This window comes from Triturus cristatus, chromosome 3_2 (genome assembly GCF_964204655.1).
Source record: "Triturus cristatus chromosome 3_2, aTriCri1.1, whole genome shotgun sequence".
NCBI lineage: Eukaryota > Metazoa > Chordata > Amphibia > Caudata > Salamandridae > Triturus > Triturus cristatus.
In genome coordinates, this window is record NC_140584.1 from 832,639,109 (window position 1) to 832,659,268 (window position 20,160).

Sequence of the window (20,160 nt, forward strand, 5' to 3'; positions counted from 1 at the left end):
TCGCACAAGTAGGCTCCAGCGGGGCACGAGAGAGAAAGTGTGCCATTGTCTTTGAATAAGGGCGGCATAAGAGACAGAATTACTTTATCTCTGTCTCTTTCACCCTTGTTTTCCCCGTCCATTATGGTTTCCTTTCTTCTTTTTTTCTTTCTCTAAAACTCATCTCCTCCATCCACGTTCGTTCCCCCGCCCCCTTCATTCCTTCTCTCATCCCTTTGCTGGCCTCTGAGCCTTTCTCGGTATCCATCCTCTCTCTTTCTCTTTGTCTCTCTTTTCCCTCCCCCTTCCCATGCCCCCTCACTTTCTCCCCTCCGCCCCGCCGCGTGCCCCAGCCTCTCTCCTCCCTCTTGCTCGGGCTTGTTCGCGGCCCCTGGCTAATCCCTCTCAGACTGAAGCTTGTCAGAGGCAGTTCGGACCGGGCTCCCACGTCAGCCAGCCCCACGGGCGGGGAATAAAAGGGTGAAGGGGACCTGGAGCACCCGAGGGAGGAGAGACTGCCAGAGTGGCCAGCCCCGGGAAACGGAGAGCGGGACTCGGAGAACAGCACAGTCTGGGGCTCCAGGGAGCCTGCGCCTAGAAGAGATATTGAACAAGAGAGGTGCTAGGTCCCAAGGGAGGGAAGTGACTCGCAGGTGAGTAACGGGGCATTTGTCTCCTGTCCTGCACTCAGCGAACAAAACGTAGGGGCTCAAATGTAGCATTGGACTGAGCAGCACAGAGCCTAGAGAACAGGCGCGCAACACCCATTGGGCTCACCGGGCTTTGTGTGTGTCAGCCCGGGCTGAGACAGTTTCGCGGCTGGCGACTTTTTTCAGCCCCCCCCCCCCCCCCCCAAAAAAAATTTGGCTCTAGTTGCCCGCCTGCTGGAGAATGCATATCTACTAGATGACTCCATGCTCGAACCCTATCAATCTTGTGCATCCTGGACATTTTATTTTTGCTGAATTTTAACTGTTCCATCTAACTAGCCTAACACAACTGAGAAAAGGACTTCTAAAATTAAGCTCCAATTCTGGAACATGGGGTTTCTGGTGACATTAGGTAATCAGGTTTTTAGGAGTATAGGAACTTCTCACTTTACCCATCGGTGCCTCACACTTGGTTAGACTGGTTAAAGGGACGCTAAGGCTGCCTTCCCTTACAAATATTGGCCTCTCCACTGAAGGCTTCTCTGATTAAAAAAAAAAAAGACAACAGACGTGCCAATTCCAGAGCTCTCAAGATTCGCGAGAAGCCAACGAATCCATGAGTTTTCATCACGAGATCTGTACCCCGTTTTATCCTGTATAATACCGGGACCACGAGTCCAGAATGCAGAGCTAAGACCAGGACTAGATGAGCGCCTCCTACGTGGACCTGGGGCGCGAGCGCTCTGCGCTAGAGATGGTGCATGCATGTCAACTGAGAGCGTTGAGGGGCGGGACGGACACCACCGATCAACATTATGAGTTCTCAACGCACTGGTTTTGGGGCTCATGAAACTTTTTGAAAGGACGGTGGGGAATTCGGTCTGATTTAGAGTGGCAAGCGGGGAGCAGGCTTGGGAAGGACAGTACGGAATGCATGGGGGGACGGGAGTAGATACGGGGGTGCTGCGCTGGCGGTTCTCTATCCTAAGCCAATAAACGTCCGAATAAATGAGAGAAAGGGGTCCGTCAGTCGCGTCCTCTCTGCAGCATCTCTCCCTGTGGTCGGGTTGGAGACTATTATCTGTGAGCGCAATATCCAAAGCCGCAGGGAAAAGTGTCTGTTCCATGGATTTTCTGAAACAAACGAACCACATACAGGACGATACCCCTGCTGAAGGCAAATAAACAGTAACGCCAGACCGAAACTCGGCTGCAATCACAGGGCACGAGCTTGCAGATGCTGCAACACCCGTCAATCAACCTCGCTCTTTTCCATAACCCTCCCCCCCCAACTCTGGCCTCGTCATTTCATCTCAATACGAGCCTAGTTTATTTGATACCGTTTGCCTCCCTATCAACCCTGCCATGGCCCCTGTCCCGAGGTCTATTTTTGCCTCGCATCTCTTATTCAACCCAGAGGTACCCTTCCCCCCTCCCAGTCTAACATTCCTTTCCCCTCTTCTTGATCCCAGCATCCACGCCTCCAAGTGTATCCCACGCGGATCTCTCTCCTGTTCATCGTCGTCCAAGACTGATCTTTGATCTCCCCTCTCTTTTGCCTCAAGCTGACCTCTCGACTCTCTCATCTCTCCCCGCCTGTTCTCTCTACGTGTCTTCTAACCTTCACTCTCCCCTTTTCATTGTCACAGATTGACCCCTCTCCTGGCCTCTTTCCCGACAAGCTCCCCCCTGACACACTGTCTTTGGTCCAGCCTATCCGATCTCTTGACCCGCTGTCCCGGGCTGACCTCTCTCTTGCCCTATGCCCCCAATGTCCTTTCTCATGTCCTTCGCCCCAGGCGCACATCCGCACCCTCTAATGTTTCCTTGGCTGACATCTCACTTGTCCTTTGCCATAAAACCTGCTCTCTCCTCTCCTTTACCCAAGACTGGCTTCCCACCTTTCATTTATTCCAGACTTATAGCGCCCTCCTTCGGCCAGGTTTCCTCCCCTCTGATACTCTGCACCTTGCCTTCCTCGTTTTTGTTAGGTCCAAAACCTTTTTGATAAATACAAAATATATACAATATACACACATACTTAGAGGGGCTGCCAGTCAGCCCACTTCATAGAGTGGCATTCATATTTGGTTTGTCATTTACAGCATGGACCAATGTGTGCTTTTATATTAAAAGTATATACATTTTGGCTTTTAGACAATATATGTTGTAATACAATGTGTGCTTTCATACAAAAAGCATTCAGAAAGAAAATAAGCATTGGCAAAGCGAAATGTCCTCTGCCTATGTCAGAGCTGTTGGCTTTGCCAATGCATGATAGCGCCGATGGTAGCCAATTTTTTTAATTTTATTAAAATTATATGTAATGGGGCTTTCCGACAGCCCTCTTCATCCATTGCTTTGTTACTGGGTCATTTGCATATTTCTTCATCCCACTACTGCAAACCACATGGGCGCATGTGTCAGAAGACTCCAGCCATTGGGCAACTTAATTGTGAGTGACAATAAGTTTTCCCTTTCACAAGGAGCACCTCCACGTACAAAGTAGTTCCTGTCAGTGTCAAAGGCTAATATGGCAAAGTGTGCTTTCTGAGACCAAAAAATATTGTCAAGTCATTCAAATCGGCACGTTGACCCAACATTGGAACATACCCATACACACTTCTGATCAGACATCTTTACAAGACAAATCAGACTCCTGCCTGTGACGGAAACCTTAGGACCATTAGAAAAGGCAACTCCCAGTTAATTGAAAGCAAGCCAGTCCCATATCAGTGCAGACTGTGGATTCTACAATTTCCAATAACATAACATATTCTATTCAAACGTGCAATGCTGTAGCAATATCACCCCCTCCCTCACGCGTGTGTTTGAAGCCAACCAGTTCTGATTCACTCTGGCTTCCATCATCACCGAGTGCTCAGCTTCTATGACTATTCGCTAACATAAGGAGTATCTGTAAAGTGCGCATCCAGCCACGTGTTTCTTGACTTTGAATAACAGATGTTTAATGTTACTCGACTCAGTGGTACTGAGTTTATCAACCTCGGGAGAATGAAAGGCTGAGTTGACCCGACAGGATCCCCTATGGCAATGGAGAGATCACTGGACCTAACACAAAGTTTAGATCGGTACACAAAAAACTGTCACAGTGGAAACACATTTAGAAATGTAAAAAAGCCATACATCTGTTAGCAATGCAAACAAATTTTACGACAACACCTGTTATTTGCATGTATGCACATTGTTTAATATCCAGTTACTGAAGTCCAACAAAGGATCAGTAATTCAACACAGCGCCAAAAAACATCACAATATCAACATATTCAAAAGTATCTTGGTGTAAGGTACGTGATAAGTGCAGGATTTTTGGGATTAGTGCAGGGCGTAGTGAGGGAGGGAGGTTGTGAAAGATTTACGAACATCCACAATTCAATTGAAGAACCTGACCTGCCAGTTAAATGGCCACAAAACTTAAATTAAATAACACAGACTAAGACAGCAGTTGTGCATTCACTGACAATCTCCTGTGTTGATTGAAGAAATGAAAAAGTCGACGTTTCGACCCCTGTTAGAGCCAGCAAATTGGTTTGCTTGGGGTTGGGGTCTTCATCAGGACCGGGGGAAGGGCTTACACCTGGGGGCAGAGGTCAAAAATAAAAAGCCGTGAGGTGTGTCTATGGAGGACCATTACAGTTAAGAGAAAACAATTGTAAAAGATTATTTACCAGCAGCAGCGGCAATTGTCACGCTGGAAATATTGGGAAGGGGCCAGTCAGTGCTCCTAGGAGGAAGGAAAAGAGACGAGGAATACTAAAACCATACTAAAAAGACGGGTGTCAGTGAAACCTAAGTAACCAGAAATACTCACCCAAGGTGTAGTATTCCAATGCTCGAAAAATGAGGCAAGGGAGGGCTGAATGTATCAGCATAAACACTCATCCAATGGTGTTGGGAGCTGGAAAGAAAGGGGGGAGATGGCGTTAATGGTCTCCCACACTCCAATCCCGTTGTAAAAACAAAGCGCATATAAGGTTGCTAACCCTAAATAAATTGCGCAGGAAACTTGTGAAACAAAATAAGTATCAGCGCATTCATGGTACGTCTGCAAATTATGGCAGGGCGTACAGAGGTGTAAGGAATCCCAAATACACTGAGAAAGTGGCAAGACTCACTTGTAAATTAGCATTGGGGAAACGGACCACTGAGTACTTGGGCTGCAACATACCTCGAGGGCCGCGCCGTGGAAACTGACAGCTAACCCTGGGTGTCGTCACAGGACTGAACAAATACGGACCAATCGCGCGCACAACCAATTGGTCGCGCCTTGATTGGTAGGCTTGGGGGTGTGTCAAGTCACGTGTTCATGTGCGAACCCGGCTAAGGGTCTGGAAGTTTAACGGGAGACAGAGAGAAGCGAAACCGCCGCGGCTGCAAGCGATAACATACCTCGAGGGCCGCGTAAGTCGGTCTGACAGCTCGCCTTGAGCCGCGTCACCTGATCAAATATATCGATCAGACGCGTCCTGATTGGTGGAGGATAAGGGGTGTGTAGTGTTAACTCAGTTTGTCTAAAGCAGGGACCATTTGCTGGTTCTTGATCCATGATCACAGTATTAAAAAGCAATACAATAATTTGAACAGTAGTATGGTAACATCAGTAGATGATATGGAAAACAACCCAACATTTGACATGACATATATATCCTTTGTTAACGCTCAAATAGCATACGTAACAACACAGGTGATTGGTATCACTTAACGGCACCACAGCGGAGGTGTATTCAAGTAAACACTGCAAATACCCAGTGTAATGGGGATTCACCCAGACTTATACTAGACAATTACAGGGGTGAGTCCCATGCTGGCTTAGATGTTTAACCATTGTTTATTAAGGATATTTGGCTAAAAGTTGCGTCAAGTTCATTCAGGCCACATGTGACAGAGTCAAAACGGTCCATCCACTTACACTCCCTGATGTTTAGGATTGAACCGAGGTCACCACCCCTAACACCCAGTGTTATGGCTTCAATTACCAGCCATCTAAGTGATTCAGGGGAATGGTTGCATGTTGTGAAGTGGTCAACCAAGGGTGCACCAGGTGTGTTACATCTAATCCTGCTGCAGTGTTGCAATATCCTGCATTTCACTTTCTGGGTGGTCTGGCCTATATAGATCTTGCTACAGGGGCAGACAATTGCATAGATAACATTCTTAGTATTGCAATTGGTGAGCGTCTTTAAATCCACCGTGCAGTTGTTATGCTGGAACGTCTTTGTTTCAAGAGTCAAATTGCAGGCTTTGCACTGTCCACATTTCACATGACCCGTGGGGGCCGGAAGATGCCAAAGCGATTCAATTGTTGGTCTAGGTTGTATTTCCAAAAGCGATTTTACCACATGATCGCGGACATTTTTGCCTTTTTTGAAGGCATGCATTGGGGGTTCAGTGAGCTGAAGTTCTGCTGCCACCAGGTGCCAATGTTTGTTGACGATTTTGCGGATATCATTACTCCTGGTGTTAAAGGTCGTAACACATATAAGTCTGTTGGGATCATCCATCCGTGCTTTAGGGGTAAGGAGGAGGTCTCTATGATTGTACCAGGCTCTCTTGCGGGCCCTCTTGACAAGCCTCCGGGGGTAGCCGCGTTCAATCAGTCTGAGGATGAGGTCATCGGATTCCGTGAAGAAATCGTCTTTTCTGGAACAGTTCCTCCTGATCCTCAGAAACTGTCCAAAGGGGAGGTTATCACGTAGTCCTCTCGGGTGGTGACTTCCATACCTCAAAAGGGTGTTTCTCTCCGTAGTTTTTCGGAACAGGGTTGTGTACAAACAGTCGTCCCTGACCTTGATAGTGATATCAAGGAAATCGATACTGGACTTATCCTTGGTCATGGTAAACCGAATGTCTGCCGATCTATCATTCAACCAAAGGAAGAACTCATCAAGATCCTGGTCGTTGCCCGTCCAAATCATCAGGACATCGTCGATATATCGTTTCCAATATTTGACTCTTTGCCTGAATGGGTTGGTGATATTACTGACAAAAGTCTGTTCGAAGTCGTCCATATACAAAATGGCCAGATCTGGGGCAAAGCTGGCACCCATCGCCACGCCTTTCGTTTGCATGAAGAAGTCATTTTGGAAGAAAAAGAAATTCTGCGTCATTGCTATGTTGAGCAATTTGATGATAAAATCAGAGGGGACTTGCACCGGTTGGCTTCTTGTCTCTAAACATTTCAAAATCACCTCCAGAGCATGTTGTTGAGGGATACTTGTGTATAGAGACACAATGTCCATTGTCACTAGAAGCTGGGTGGTTGGATCGAAGGGCATCCCATCAATCAGATTAATGACTTGCATCGTGTCCCGTAGGTAAGAATCTGTTTTCTCTGCCAATGGCTTCAAGAAGAAGTCGATGTATTTACACAGGGGCTCGAGGATTGAGCCACACCCCGAGACTATGGGGCGGCCGGGCGGTCTCTCCAAATTCTTATGTACCTTAGGTAAGGTATAGATTGTCGGAAGACGCGGCTGGGGTTGATTCAGAAACTGAAACTCCAGGTTTGAGAGGAAGCCTTGGGCAAGGCCTTCTTGGGTTATTCGAAGGATCATGGTGCTGATCTTTTTCGTGGGATTTATGTTGAGTCTGGTATAGCTAATGCCATCATTCAATTGGGAGTAGAGTTCTTCTTTATAATTATCCACGTTCTGTAATACGATGGCTCCTCCCTTGTCAGCGGGTTTGATGACAATAGAACGGTTATTCCTCAAATCGTCCAGGGCCTTCCGTTCAGCTGAGGTGACATTGTGTTTGACATACTTTCTAGTGGAGCATACTCCAAGCGCCTCCTTTAGTACAGTACTCTCGTAGGTTAAAATCCGATGTGAAACCATCTGAGAGGTAGGTGTAAATGTCGATGGAGTGCGTAGTCCAGTGCACGATGTAGTTGTACTCACAGGGGCCTGACGAAAGAAATAGCGTAACCGTATCTTTCGAAAAAACCGGTACAGCTCAGTCTGTAGGTTGAATTTATTGGGATAGGTTGTAGGGACATATGATAGGCCTTTACTAAGAATCCGGTGTTCATCAGCGGTAAGTGTATGATCCGACAGGTTCATAATGGGGTCTTTGGAACCTGTCGGATCATACACTTACCGCTGATGAACACCGGATTCTTAGTAAAGGCCTATCATATGTCCCTACAACCTATCCCAATAAATTCAACCTACAGACTGAGCTGTACCGGTTTTTTCGAAAGATACGGTTACGCTATTTCTTTCGTCAGGCCCCTGTGAGTACAACTACATCGTGCACTGGACTACGCACTCCATCGACATTTACACCTACCTCTCAGATGGTTTCACATCGGATTTTAACCTACGAGAGTACTGTACTCAAACCCGCTGACAAGGGAGGAGCCATCGTATTACAGAACGTGGATAATTATAAAGAAGAACTCTACTCCCAATTGAATGATGGCATTAGCTATACCAGACTCAACATAAATCCCACGAAAAAGATCAGCACCATGATCCTTCGAATAACCCAAGAAGACCTTGCCCAAGGCTTCCTCTCAAACCTGGAGTTTCAGTTTCTGAATCAACCCCAGCCGCGTCTTCCGACAATCTATACCTTACCTAAGGTACATAAGAATTTGGAGAGACCGCCCGGCCGCCCCATAGTCTCGGGGTGTGGCTCAATCCTCGAGCCCCTGTGTAAATACATCGACTTCTTCTTGAAGCCATTGGCAGAGAAAACAGATTCTTACCTACGGGACACGATGCAAGTCATTAATCTGATTGATGGGATGCCCTTCGATCCAACCACCCAGCTTCTAGTGACAATGGACATTGTGTCTCTATACACAAGTATCCCTCAACAACATGCTCTGGAGGTGATTTTGAAATGTTTAGAGACAAGAAGCCAACCGGTGCAAGTCCCCTCTGATTTTATCATCAAATTGCTCAACATAGCAATGACGCAGAATTTCTTTTTCTTCCAAAATGACTTCTTCATGCAAACGAAAGGCGTGGCGATGGGTGCCAGCTTTGCCCCAGATCTGGCCATTTTGTATATGGACGACTTCGAACAGACTTTTGTCAGTAATATCACCAACCCATTCAGGCAAAGAGTCAAATATTGGAAACGATATATCGACGATGTCCTGATGATTTGGACGGGCAACGACCAGGATCTTGATGAGTTCTTCCTTTGGTTGAATGATAGATCGGCAGACATTCGGTTTACCATGACCAAGGATAAGTCCAGTATCGATTTCCTTGATATCACTATCAAGGTCAGGGACGACTGTTTGTACACAACCCTGTTCCGAAAAACTACGGAGAGAAACACCCTTTTGAGGTATGGAAGTCACCACCCGAGAGGACTACGTGATAACCTCCCCTTTGGACAGTTTCTGAGGATCAGGAGGAACTGTTCCAGAAAAGACGATTTCTTCACGGAATCCGATGACCTCATCCTCAGACTGATTGAACGCGGCTACCCCCGGAGGCTTGTCAAGAGGGCCCGCAAGAGAGCCTGGTACAATCATAGAGACCTCCTCCTTACCCCTAAAGCACGGATGGATGATCCCAACAGACTTATATGTGTTACGACCTTTAACACCAGGAGTAATGATATCCGCAAAATCGTCAACAAACATTGGCACCTGGTGGCAGCAGAACTTCAGCTCACTGAACCCCCAATGCATGCCTTCAAAAAAGGCAAAAATGTCCGCGATCATGTGGTAAAATCGCTTTTGGAAATACAACCTAGACCAACAATTGAATCGCTTTGGCATCTTCCGGCCCCCACGGGTCATGTGAAATGTGGACAGTGCAAAGCCTGCAATTTGACTCTTGAAACAAAGACGTTCCAGCATAACAACTGCACGGTGGATTTAAAGACGCTCACCAATTGCAATACTAAGAATGTTATCTATGCAATTGTCTGCCCCTGTAGCAAGATCTATATAGGCCAGACCACCCAGAAAGTGAAATGCAGGATATTGCAACACTGCAGCAGGATTAGATGTAACACACCTGGTGCACCCTTGGTTGACCACTTCACAACATGCAACCATTCCCCTGAATCACTTAGATGGCTGGTAATTGAAGCCATAACACTGGGTGTTAGGGGTGGTGACCTCGGTTCAATCCTAAACATCAGGGAGTGTAAGTGGATGGACCGTTTTGACTCTGTCACATGTGGCCTGAATGAACTTGACGCAACTTTTAGCCAAATATCCTTAATAAACAATGGTTAAACATCTAAGCCAGCATGGGACTCACCCCTGTAATTGTCTAGTATAAGTCTGGGTGAATCCCCATTACACTGGGTATTTGCAGTGTTTACTTGAATACACCTCCGCTGTGGTGCCGTTAAGTGATACCAATCACCTGTGTTGTTACGTATGCTATTTGAGCGTTAACAAAGGATATATATGTCATGTCAAATGTTGGGTTGTTTTCCATATCATCTACTGATGTTACCATACTACTGTTCAAATTATTGTATTGCTTTTTAATACTGTGATCATGGATCAAGAACCAGCAAATGGTCCCTGCTTTAGACAAACTGAGTTAACACTACACACCCCTTATCCTCCACCAATCAGGACGCGTCTGATCGATATATTTGATCAGGTGACGCGGCTCAAGGCGAGCTGTCAGACCGACTTACGCGGCCCTCGAGGTATGTTATCGCTTGCAGCCGCTGCGGTTTCGCTTCTCTCTGTCTCCCGTTAAACTTCCAGACCCTTAGCCGGGTTCGCACATGAACACGTGACTTGACACACCCCCAAGCCTACCAATCAAGGCGCGACCAATTGGTTGTGCGCGCGATTGGTCCGTATTTGTTCAGTCCTGTGACGACACCCAGGGTTAGCTGTCAGTTTCCACGGCGCGGCCCTCGAGGTATGTTGCAGCCCAAGTACTCAGTGGTCCGTTTCCCCAATGCTAATTTACAAGTGAGTCTTGCCACTTTCTCAGTGTATTTGGGATTCCTTACACCTCTGTACGCCCTGCCATAATTTGCAGACGTACCATGAATGCGCTGATACTTATTTTGTTTCACAAGTTTCCTGCGCAATTTATTTAGGGTTAGCAACCTTATATGCGCTTTGTTTTTACAACGGGATTGGAGTGTGGGAGACCATTAACGCCATCTCCCCCCTTTCTTTCCAGCTCCCAACACCATTGGATGAGTGTTTATGCTGATACATTCAGCCCTCCCTTGCCTCATTTTTCGAGCATTGGAATACTACACCTTGGGTGAGTATTTCTGGTTACTTAGGTTTCACTGACACCCGTCTTTTTAGTATGGTTTTAGTATTCCTCGTCTCTTTTCCTTCCTCCTAGGAGCACTGACTGGCCCCTTCCCAATATTTCCAGCGTGACAATTGCCGCTGCTGCTGGTAAATAATCTTTTACAATTGTTTTCTCTTAACTGTAATGGTCCTCCATAGACACACCTCACGGCTTTTTATTTTTGACCTCTGCCCCCAGGTGTAAGCCCTTCCCCCGGTCCTGATGAAGACCCCAACCCCAAGCAAACCAATTTGCTGGCTCTAACAGGGGTCGAAACGTCGACTTTTTCATTTCTTCAATCAACACAGGAGATTGTCAGTGAATGCACAACTGCTGTCTTAGTCTGTGTTATTTAATTTAAGTTTTGTGGCCATTTAACTGGCAGGTCAGGTTCTTCAATTGAATTGTGGATGTTCGTAAATCTTTCACAACCTCCCTCCCTCACTACGCCCTGCACTAATCCCAAAAATCCTGCACTTATCACGTACCTTACACCAAGATACTTTTGAATATGTTGATATTGTGATGTTTTTTGGCGCTGTGTTGAATTACTGATCCTTTGTTGGACTTCAGTAACTGGATATTAAACAATGTGCATACATGCAAATAACAGGTGTTGTCGTAAAATTTGTTTGCATTGCTAACAGATGTATGGCTTTTTTACATTTCTAAATGTGTTTCCACTGTGACAGTTTTTTGTGTACCTAGTTATACCCGAGTCCAGTGGTCTACCGGGTTACCCCATTAATATATAACTCACAAAGTTTAGATCGAGCATATCTCCAGATACAGGAAAATGAGTGTAACATCGGCGTGAGCGTGGGGTCTCCCAGAGCAATCTCTGAGCAAATCATGCCTTGATGTGAGGCAGAGGTGAAGCAATATTCTGCATAACTTGGGACCACGGGGGACCTTACACGCTATGGTAATATCAGGTAAAGGTTATGTTGTTTCTTGTTTAGTGCCTTTTTCCCTAAAACTTGTGAAACACTGAAAGGGGACAGGGGAGGTAAAGGAAAGGAGGGAATAAGAGAGCTGGAAGGAGCTTAGGGAATGCTGTGATGTTCTGGTCAGGAAGGAGCCATTGAGAGTATGAGAAGGAATGAGTAGATGAAATATCAAGGTGTTAAACAATTATGGAGGTGATCGTGACAGGAATCAGGCCGTGAAAGAGTTAGAACTTCTAGGAAAATGCCGTAGGGGTTTATGGAAAACCAGAAAAAGCCGAGGGAAGCAGGAGTACATTCATGTTGGCTTCTTTAGCTGATCATTTACCTGCCGGTCCAGTGCCAGGGAGAGATGAGGCAATGGTAAGGTGGTGCTGCTAGGTAATCTCTACTTTTTTTAGGTCTCGTCTGAGACAGTGAAGGCACTGTCACTTGCAAGATCTTTTGTTGACTTAAACTTAAAGGGAGCTTAGAGCCCGCCAATCACTTACCATTGTTTGGCTTTATTGTCACTCTTATTTCCTTACTTCCCATTGGTCAATGCGTGGCAGTTTCACTTTCTATTTGTGTGCTTTTCCTTTCGATAGAGGAGGGACCAAAAAAGATGAATTGCTTTCTTAATGTTTTTCCGCTACTCGCACTCTGATTTATGTACTTTATAAGTCAAATCCTACCATTTGCTGAGGACTTCTTTATGGGCGTTCTGAACAGGGCCGGACTGGGAACCAAAACCGGCCCTGGCAAAGTGCTCGGCCGCCCCCTAACCCCCTCGCGGGGGGTTGGGGGTGCCACCGAGCTCTGTGCCAGGGCCGGTTTTCAGCCGAGTTTGTTACAGGGCCGATTTTGCAGCTATGCTGCAAAAACGGACCTGTAACAAAAACGGCCCCCAGGGGCCCAAAACTGGCCCCCACCCTTGCGGCGCACCGGGGGATTGCCCGGTGCCCGCTACGGCCAGTCCGGCCCTGATTCTGAAAGCTTCCATGGGGTGCATTGCACACATTTCTTAATATTGGCTTTGAGGTTTGTAACTCTTTGTGGTTTGTAACTCACAGTTGTTTGCTAGCTTTATTTGCTTTAGGCTGTCCAGCTCCAGTTCGTCCCTCCTGTAGACAGGGCCGGACTGGCTACCGGGTGTTTTGGCATGCTGCCGAGCTGGTGCTGATTTCGTTGATGGGGACCAGCGTGTGGTGAACAAAATTCGTTTTGCTTTGTTCATTTCGAAGCACACGCAGGTCTCCATCAACAAAATTAGCCCCCACCGCAGTGACATCAGCCCCCAGCTCAGCAGCATGCCAAAATGCCCGGTAGCCAGTCCGGCCCTGCCTGTAGAGCATCCTTTGTTTACTGTTTCCTTCCCAGCTCACTTTCTGTAAACAGGCTTTTAAATCTTGTACTTGTCACATTTGCTGTGCATTCAAAGACAGAGGTCAAATATCAGGCTCTCTCTTCCAAGGGAGCTTGGTGTTTACTTTTCGTCCTCTAACTTAACCCGTTCAATGCGTGCGTCGGCCAACGGCCGTCGTGAGCACTACCGCCATAGTGTTGCACACGTCCGTTGGCCGACGCGGCACCGCCCGCACACGGAAACCCCCGCACCACGTCGGATTTTACGCCGCGGTTAAAGGGTTAAAAGTGAGAGAATTTATGTGACAATCCTGCTGGGTACCCATGTGAGAGGAGAGGTTGTAGGATGTTGTTTTTCTAGCACACAACAAAAATGAACTGTTTTTATATTCCAGAATATATCACAATTAGGAAAGTACAAATAAAGCATCATCTTTTTGTAATTCTGAAGTTTGGTGGAAAGAAACATTTGAATATGATGTAAACATTTCTACACATTGTTTGTGTGCAGTAAAACTGTATGCCTGTGCATTTCTAATGGCCATTTCATTTGAAAATGTATTGTCTGTAATGGCAGTGAGCTACCACACCATGCATACTCCACACTACCCCACTCTACCTCACTCCACTCTATTCTGTGCCCCTCCAAGCTTCGCCACGCCGCTCTATTGTATGCCACTCCACCCTAAGGCATGCCAATCAATTCTACCACACTCCACATCAAGCCACGCCACTCTAAGCCCCTCCATTTGAAGACACTCTATGACACTGCACACCACTCCACTATGCACCACTCCATTCTACAATACTCTTCTCCACTGTATACCCTTCCACTCTTTGCTACGGCATTCCATTCTACGACACTTTACGACATGCCACTTCACTCTATACCACTTCACTCTAAAACACTCAACGCCACTCCACTCTACGTCCCTCCACAACACTTATCCCTCTCCTCTATAATCTACCCCACTCCACTCAATCTACTGAAATCCACTCCACTCTAATCTACCCCAATTCACTCCAATCTACCCAGATCTACTCCACTCCAATGTAGTCAACTCCACTACAATCTACACCACTCCACCCCACTCACCCAACTTCAATGTACCCCACTTCACTCAATCTACCCACTCCGCTGTACCCAATTTACCCCACTACACTCAACCTCATGCCCTCTAATATATCACAATCCACCCCTCCCATCTGATCCAATTCACCCCAGTATAACCCACTTTACTCCAATCTGTCCCGCGCTGCCCCAATCTACCCTAATCCAATCTACCACACTCCACCCCATTCTCCACTCCAATGTATCTCACTCCACTCCAATATACCCCAATCCACTCACTCGTGTCACTCCAATCTACCATAATCGACCCCACTCTTCTCCACTCCAATCCACCCCACTCCACTCTACCTACTTCAATCTACCATAATCTACAATCCTCCAATCTACCTCACTCTACCCAATCTACCCCACTCAGCTCTAATGTACCCACTCAAATCCACCCAATCGACCCCACTCCACTCTCCCAAATCTACTCCACTCTGTTCCAATCTACCACATTGCACTCAAATCTACCCCAATCTACTCCATTCCACCCCACTCCAATCTACCCCACCCACATCACCCCATTCAACCCTACTCCATTCTACCTTACTCCAATCTCCCTCACCTCAATCTACTCCACTCCAAACTACTCCACTCCTTACTCTACCCAATCATCCTTACTCTATCCCGCTATACCACCACCCCAATCTGCCCCACTCCAAGCTACCCCACTCCAATCTATCCCCCTCCAGTCAACCCAATTTACAGACTCCACTCCACTCCAACCTACCTCTCTACTCTATCCCAATCTTCCTCACCCCATTCAATCTACCCTACTCTAATCCACCCAATCTAACCCACTCCACCCTAATCTAACCCATTGCACTCCAATGTACCCCACTCCTTTCCAACCTACCCCATTTTATCCCAGTCCACCCTAACTCGATCTCCCCATTACAATCTACCACAACCCACTCCCCTCTATCCCACTACAGTCTACCCCACTCCAATCTACCTCACTACAATCTATCTCACTCCACTCCAATCTACCCCACTCCAATCCACTCCAGTCTACCCCACTGTACCCCAGTCTACCCCACTATAATCTATCCCACTACAATTTACCCATGATCCCCACTCCACTCCACTCCAGTCTGCCCCACTTCAATCAGCTGCACTGTACTCTACCCCACCCCACTCCATGCCACTAACTGTTAACCATGCTGAATACCAGCCATACTGGTGTACAACATGGTTAAAACACATTGCCAAAGCCAATAGCTTTCACATAGGCAAGACCTATTGACTTTGCCACAGCTTATTTTTCCATGCTTAACCCATCATTTTCACTTCCTCGTTGCTTGCATCTGCCTCCTCCCATCATTGTTGGTTGCTCGTCGTCCTCCACTCGTTGATATTTGCCCAACATCGCTGTTTGTACGCCCTCCCGTCATTGTTGCTTGTCCCCTCCAGCCTTTGTTGCTTGCCATCCTATTATTGTTGTTTGCGAATCCTTTCATCGTCATCATTGATTGCCTGCCCTAGCCCCTCCCCCTCAACAGGAAAAAAGGCGCTATCACGCAGCCAGTGCTGGCACTGTCTCTGCCAATCCCAAAGGTGTTGCTTGCCCGTATTCCCTCCTGTCAGAAAAATAGGTCTTATGGCATGGCCAGCGCTGGTTGCATCATAACACCTGTTTTTTAAATTTCTAGCCATGTTGCACAGCAGCCGTGCTGGATAGAACAAGGATTGATGCTCTGTAGGGTACCGAAAGGTAAGCCCTAATATTTGCCTAGCCCAGGAAGGCCGGGAGGAGATTTCCTTAAATAAAACATCTCTCCTGACGGATGCTTTGGCAAGGCAATTCTCCCCTTGACCCAAGGGGATTCATCTTCTGTCAGTCTCCATTCTGGACATGGATCCTCTCAGAATGTTCTTGATATCTACAAAATCAAGATTCATCACTATTTTTATTTTATTTATTTATTTATAGAGTGCAACAGTCATCCTGTTGTATATCACGGTGCTGGGCTGCAGGAAACACATGGCTGAGGTAATACTGGGTGCATATACACTGTCAGCACTTAAACCTTGGGCAACAGATGAGTTTTAAGTCTTTTCCTAAATGTTAGATAGTCCACAGTAAGACGCAGTGCTTGAGGTAGATCATTCCAGTGCTTAGCTGCCAGATATGAGAACGATAGGCCTCCTGCTCTCACTTTCTTTATGCGTTTAGGCCTGGCCAACGCTTGATGACGTGACCTTAGACATCTCGTGGGGACGTAGAATTCAATTTTATTCTGAAGAATTCTAGTGCTGTGGTGGTACAGGGCCTTGTGTGCATGACTAAGCAGCTTAAATCTTGCTCTTTGGCTCATGGGTAGCCAGTGTAGCTGTCTCATGCAGGCAGATGCTGTGCTAAATTTGCTATTATTGCACACCAGCTTGGCCGCCGCGTTCTGTATCACTTGTAGGCGTGAGAAAAGGTACTCTGCCATGCCTACGAACATTGCATTACCATAATCCAATTTGCTGGTGAGTAAGGCATGTGTGATTGTTTTCCTGCATTCTAGAGGGATCCAAGGAAAAAGCCTTCTTAAGAGCTTCAGAGTCGCAAATCCTCTGCCACATAGGACCCGCACATGATCCTGCATTGACAGAGTATTGTTGATAAATACACCCAGGATTTTTGCGCATGATTTGGGTGCTGGAGCATCTCCTAGGGATTGAGGACAGCACGTGGCATCCCAGATCAAATTGGCTCCTCCGAAGAGCAGGATTTCAGATTTTCCCGCGTTTAGCTGCAAGCAGTGTTCAGAAAACCAGGTTGTCATCTCCGATAGGCAGTTATTTAGTTTTACCCTGGTGTCCTCATGCCTTTCTTCAATGGCTATCATCAGCAGTGTGTCATCCGCATAGGAGCAGATACCAAATCCCCATTTCCTGCTGACCATTGCCAAAGATGACACAAAGGCATTAAAAAGCATAGGACTCAGGGAGGCTCCCTGTGGGACACCACAGCTGACAGTTTTTGGTTTAGATGAATACCGGCCCATTTGTACCATTTGTGTTCTGTGGTTTAGAAAGGAGCTAAACCACTGAAGAGCTTTGGCACGGATACCCTTATCATGGAGAGTTTCCAGTAAAAGGTTGTGTGAGACCGTGTCGAACGCTGCAGATGGGTCCAACAGGATCAGGGCGACAGCCTTCCCCTGATCGGTCAGTAATCTAATATCATCTAGGACGGCTAGGAGAGTAGCTTCTGTGCTGTTAGTGGCTCTAAAGTCAATTTGAGAGCAATCCAATAGCTCGTTGGACTCAAGGTAATTGGACAGTTGTTTGTTCACCAGTTTCTCCAGGACTTTGGAGAGGTATAGGAGTTGAGAGATAGGCCAGTGGTTTTCCAGATTTTGAGCATCCGATCCAGCTTTCGTCAACAGGGGGGTCACTATGGCCTGTTTCCAAATCTCTGGAAATACTGCTGTGTCAAGAGATTTGTTGAACAGGTGAGTTACATATGGAAATATTGTAGGTGTGATCCTAGAGAAAATAAAATGGGGGCATGGGTCCAGGGGGGATCCTGATTTTACATCCCCCATGGCTTTGGCAACATCTTCCTCTGTGAATGAGGAGAGTTTACCCATGCATGCTGATGCATCTGGGTGGGGGGACAGGTGTTCCCAGTTAGTTGCAACTAACAGGGCATTAGTACTACATGAGGAATAGATGTTACTAATTTTATCAGCAAAAAAATTGCTGATCTTTTCACAGTCTTCCTCTGAGGAGACCAGAGTTTGGGACATGCTAGCTGGTTTTCAGAGTTCCCTCACTATACTGTATAGTTCTTTTGCTGAGTTGCAGTTCTCATTTATCCGCTGCGCGAAGTAGGTTTTCTGAGCCTTCTTGATCGCATAATTGTAGTTCCTCAACTCTATCCTATATTTGATCCTGTCTCTTTCCTGTTTGGACAGTCTCCAGTCGTGTTCTACTGTTTTACACTAAATTCTGGTGAGTACCACTTTTCAGATTGGGATCTGTTTCTAAATGTAGGTTTTAGTTTGGGAGCATAAACGTCCAGAGTGTTAGTGATTTTCAGTTTCAAATTTTACTGCTTCCATGTTGGCCGGAAGAGTGCCGTGAGCCATAGTTTTATTGGGGGAGAAATGGGACTGAAACGAGTTTGTGGTGACCAACCTCCAGGCTCTCTTTGCAACTCGCAAGGACTTAGGGGGATTTGGTTATGTTTCCTGATAGGCTGAATGAAAAGGATATAAGTGAGTGGTCTGTCCAGGATAGGGGTTTGATCTCCTGGATCTAGTAGACTCTATATTCGAGAATAGTAGATCTAAGGTATGCCCTGCTATAGGTGTGGGTCCTTCGACCCATTGCTTAAGCTGAAGAATCTGCATGTCGTTTTCGAGGTGCAATACTGCGGGGTTCTGTGCTTTCTCAAAGTGGACATTGAACTCTCCTATTACTAGGTAGTTCTGATGTTTCAGGCAGGAGGAGAATAGTTGGGCAAGTAGTTTGGCACTAAGTTCTGTTTGATGTCCTGGTGGGTTATAGATCACTGCTCCACCGAGTATTACACGACCCTCTCTAGACACCTGGATTGCTAGTACTTCATATTCTCCTAGTGGTGCAACTTCAGTATGGAGACAGGCGAGATGCTCTTTAAACAGAACAGCCAGCCCCCCTCCCTTTCATCCCTGCCTATCTTGTTTTAGTATTTTGTATGCGGTGGGTAGGGCGTTGGCAATGTCCAGGGAATTGTTTTCATCCAACCAGGTTTCAGTTATGAAAACCAGGTCAGGCTTCTTCTCATTTAGGATGTCCCAAATATCAAGAGGGTGTTTGGGTACTGACCTGGCATTAAAGTATAGGCATCTAAATGTAAACTGATCACCTGTCTCAAAGTGAGGTCGATCTGCTTGTGCTAGGCTATGCCATTTGCATCCACGGCAGGAGAATGGACCATCTGTGTTTCCTGGATGAGCTTTCATGCACTGTGTTTTGTCACTTAATGAATGTTGGAATATCGCTAACAGTGTCTCCCTTGAGTAGCGGTGTGTAGTATTAGGAGGAGTAGTGTTAAAAGGTGCAGGGGTCCTAGCCCCTAGTCCCGGCCGGGTGCAGACGGGCACAGACGGTACATCGGACTAATGAAGTGGTGAGCGCAGGAAAGTTCCTCCGCCTCCTCCCGAACCAGAAGTGCCTTGCTAACGTTCCCGATGCTACCTGCCATGCCGTCCACGCAAATGGCACTCAGCCGCGATGGGCCATGGCAGGGGAGCCGGCGAACAGGTAAAAACTTTAGTGATTATTTAGCTATGACAGTGAAATGCAGTCTGAGGTGGATATATGGCAGTTAAACGAGTTTAAAACAATTAAAAACAATTTAAGTTATCCGATCTTCAAAGTGATTAAAAAGTATAGCGCAAAAGTTCGAGAGTTACACCCAGCAGCCTTTCCAAGATACTGTGCAGATGATCAATGCTTAATTTGTAAAATAATAAGTTCCAGGGCCCATAGTATTCTTATGAACCCACAGCTGGCACTGCCTCATGTCTGCGTTGCTGAATGCCAAAGATGTCTAGGCTTGACTTTACCTCCTGCCTCTTTCATCCACCAACATATGCCCCCTGTACTCCTATCTCACTTTTGCAGGATCTTTTTCATCCCGGATTGTTTTTCACTTTCCAGTGCCCTATTTCTTTTCGCCTCCCTCACCCCCACTCTGTTGCCTGTGTCTCTCTTGCTCTGGGTCAAAGTCTGATGATTAAAAATAAGTTCTGGCCCCACCAAAAATGTCACTGGTAGCACCGGCTCAAATTAAGCACTGCCAGTTATACACTATTTGAAAGTGTCTCCAAGTGAAAACATACATTGGCTCAATAACTGCCTCATACTGGATG

The 20,160-nt window shown here is 46.6% G+C and overlaps 1 protein-coding gene across 1 annotated transcript in view; it reads left to right on the forward strand.

Moving 5' to 3' along the window:
• Nucleotides 1-386: 386 nt before the first annotated feature.
• SERPINF1 (serpin family F member 1) overlaps nucleotides 387-20,160 on the forward strand; it is a 92,373-nt gene continuing 72,599 nt past the window's right edge. The window contains exon 1 of the mRNA XM_085649073.1: nucleotides 387-632. The gene's annotated coding sequence lies outside the window, so the exon portion shown is untranslated. The remainder of the gene's footprint in view (nucleotides 633-20,160) is intronic.